General features: G+C 41.5%; 1 protein-coding gene across 1 annotated transcript in view; it reads right to left on the reverse strand.

The window, feature by feature from the left end:
* Positions 1-3577, reverse strand: part of RYR2 (ryanodine receptor 2 (cardiac)) — a 620934-nt gene that overhangs the window by 289409 nt on the left and 327948 nt on the right. The gene's annotated exons all lie outside the window — the stretch shown is intronic.

Raw genomic sequence — 3577 nt, forward strand, 5'->3', positions numbered from 1 at the left:
AGTATAATTGGATTGTTTGTAACACAAAGGATTAAAGGTTGAGGGGATGGATACCCCATTTTCCATGATGCAATTACTACTCATTGCATGCCTGTGTCAAAACTTCTCATGTACCTCATGCATATTAGACTTACTATGGATCTCCAAAAAGTAAAAATTAAACATTTTAAACATAGATATTGAGTTACACAAGTAAAATTCCTATTATTTTTTGCAAATCTGTGTTATGGAAACGATGTTCATGCCTGCTCAGAAGCTAAATGAATGCATACAAAACTTAATACAAGCAATGAACTGGCTAACATTTTGAAGATCAGTGACAAATTTATATAGACTATTAGAAATAGGTCAGGCACGATGGCTCACACCTGTATTCCCAGCACTTTGGGAGGCTGAGGCGGGTGGATTACCTGAGGTCAGGGGTTTGAGACCACCCTCACCAACATGGTACAACCCCGTCTCTACTAAAAATACAATAATTAGCCGGGTGTGGTGGTGCAAGGCTGTAATCCCAGCTACTTGGGAGGCTGAGGGAGGAGAATAGCTTGAACCTGGGAGGCAGAGTTTGCAGTGAGCTGAGATTGTGCCATTGCACTCCAGCCTGGGCAACAAGAGTGAAACTCTGTCTCAAAAAAAAGAGAAAAAAAGAAAAAGAAATACTGGTTGAGGTAGGTATATATCTTAAAATCCAAGATTATACATATGCAAATATATTTACATTTTTATATGCAAATATATCACAGGATATATTCGAAAGCCGTTTTGAAAAGAAGTGTTGGCTTATCTTTGAAATAAGGTTATTATTACTATTCTGAGACAAGGTCTCACTCTGTCACCCAGGCTGGAGTACAGCGGCACAATCACAGCTCACTGAAGCCTTAACCTCCCTGGGCTCAAGTGATCCTCCCACTTCAGCCACCTGAGTAGCTGGAGCTACAGGAACACGCCACCACACCTGGTTAATTTTTTTAATTTTTGTAGAAACAGAGTCTTGCTATGTTGCCCAGGCTGGTAGCAAACTCCTAGGTTCAGCTATCCTCCCGCCTTAGCCTCCCAAAGTGCTTGGGTTACAGGTGTGAATCACCATGCCTGGCTGAAATAAGATAATTATACAATTTTTATCAGCTATTGTCTTGTTTATATGCTCCAGAGTAACACTATCCAATAGAACTTTCTGTGGTGAGAGAAGTATTCGCTCTCTGCATTGTCCAGTAGGGGCATCCCTGGCTACCTGTGGGAACTGAGCCCTCCAAATGGTGGCCAGCATGACTAAGAAACTCAATTCTTAACTTTTTAAAATTTAGGCCGGGCATGGTGGCTCATGCCTGTAATCCCAGCACTTTGGGGGACTGAGGTGGGTGGATCACCTGAGGTCAGCAGTTTGAGACCAGCCTGGTCAACAGGCTGAAACCCTGTCTCTACTAAAAATACAAAAATTAGCTGGGCACAGTGGCGAACGCCTGCAATCCTAGTTACTTGGGAGGCTGAGGCAGGAGAATCACTTGAATATTGCAGTGAGCCGAGATCACACCACCGCACTCTGGCCCTGGCGACGAGAGCAAAACTCCATCTCAAAAAAAAAAAAAAAAATCAAACTAATTTAAATACAAAACAGCCCTGTGTGGCCAAGGTCACCTAACTGGGAGCACATCGCATCTCAGAGGAGTAAATGTTTTCCTTGCTTCACCAACACCCTACCTCTTTTTTTTTTTTTTTTGGAATGCAGTCTCGCACGGTTACCTGAGCTGGGGTGCAGTGGTGCGATCTCGGTTCACTGCAACCTCCGCCTCCCAGGTTCAAGTGATTCTCCTGCCTCAGCCACTCAAATAGCTGGGACTACAGGCGTGTGCCACCACACCTGGCTATTTTTTGTATTTTTTAGTAGAGATGGGGTTTCATCACATTGGTCAGGCTGGTCTCGAACTCCTGACCTTGTGATCTGCCCGCCTCGGCCTCCCAAAGTGCTGGGATTACAGGCTTGAGCCACCGCGCCTGGCCCACCCTCCATCTTTACAACTCTGCTCAAAGGCCATCTCGGGACCCCACAGTAGCAGCACATACTCCGTGCATAGTGCTTCAACAGAGCTTTCTGCATTTCTCTGTCTTAGAACTTAGCCACTAAACAGAAACTGTACAAGTGTCAACCTCCCCTGGCAGGTAATCTGTAATCTACACAAAGATAGGACAGTGTTTCATTCATCTTTGTCGCCTCAGCATCCAGCAAATCATGTTTGGATCAGTACCTGATCCATTATGGGTCCTCATTTCATTTTTATGAAATGAATAAACAGAAAGAGGCTCTGGGCAGCTGATGAAATAGGGAAGTTCTAAATGAAAATTTAACAATGATGGAAACCTATTCTTTTGTCTGCTATTTATTTTCTTATTCATACTCATAAAAGCCATTTCAGCCTTCTAGAAATCCTAGCTAAGTCATATAGATAGCATTTCTAATAATGTAATTTCAAGGGCATCTGATCAAGTCAGTCACATGGCACCCTCACGATTTACAGCTGCAACTCATCTGCTCACTCACCTTCAAACAGAAACCACTGGTTAGGAAGCCTCAGAATGAAAGCTTCATTGTGCGGCAAACTTAAAAACAACACAAAACATAGTAGACTTACCATCACCAACATCAAAGTCCTTGAAAGCCAGTTCTGAACCTGAATCATCAAGAAGGATTTCACCATTCAGTGTGAACATCATGGTGTGTTCGTTCATGTCAACCATACAGCCCACGACATCGCCTGCTTGCCAAGAGCGCCCATAGTGTTCGTTGCCCTGATGCCACCGCTGGGCCTACACAGAGGACAGAAAAGTCCCTTGTCACAGACTAAGACAGGAAAATAGCACCCACCCACCACTCTGTCACTACTTAACAGCAGCGCCTTCTATTAACACAACAGCAGGAGAAAGTGCAGCTGGCATATCTGTCTACTGCAATGTCCTAAGCAAAATGGAACTGTCTGGGAATTCTAAATTCCTACCTAATATTAACATGGTATATTATTGAATCTTGAAAAAAAAAATCCAAAAGCTATTTCATGATTTTGAGAGCCCATTATTTTAAAAATCTAATCTCACGTACTTTCTGCTGAAAGAAAACTTATATGCCTTTAGAATATATTATTTTTCTGCGACAATGAATGTTTCCCAGAATATGGTTTGTTTTTCTCTACTCCCACAAATACAAATAATTATGAGCTAGGGAATCAAGCTGGGCATCTGTCATTGAAAATGATAGTGTAATTTTCATCTATTTCAAAATAAAATTTCATTCCTTAGAACTGATGGCACAGATATTTCAACAAAATGGAAATCTAGAAGCATTTCAGTGACATACTAAAAGTAAAAATGCTTCAAATCAAACCTAAAAATATCCTTAGGATATCTGCTGAAGTAACAAGCCAAAAATTGAATACAGATGCCAACCTTTTCTTCTATATACATAAAGTGAAATCTCATATTGTAAGTACATTTGAAACACAGTTTTGATAAATGTGACTTTTGGATCTACAAGCATATTCCATTGATTTATAGGTACACCTGAGTTATGTGAATTATTTTGTCAGAT

The sequence above is a fragment of the Mandrillus leucophaeus genome, unplaced genomic scaffold (assembly GCF_000951045.1).
Source record: "Mandrillus leucophaeus isolate KB7577 unplaced genomic scaffold, Mleu.le_1.0 Scaffold165, whole genome shotgun sequence".
Classification (NCBI taxonomy): domain Eukaryota; kingdom Metazoa; phylum Chordata; class Mammalia; order Primates; family Cercopithecidae; genus Mandrillus; species Mandrillus leucophaeus.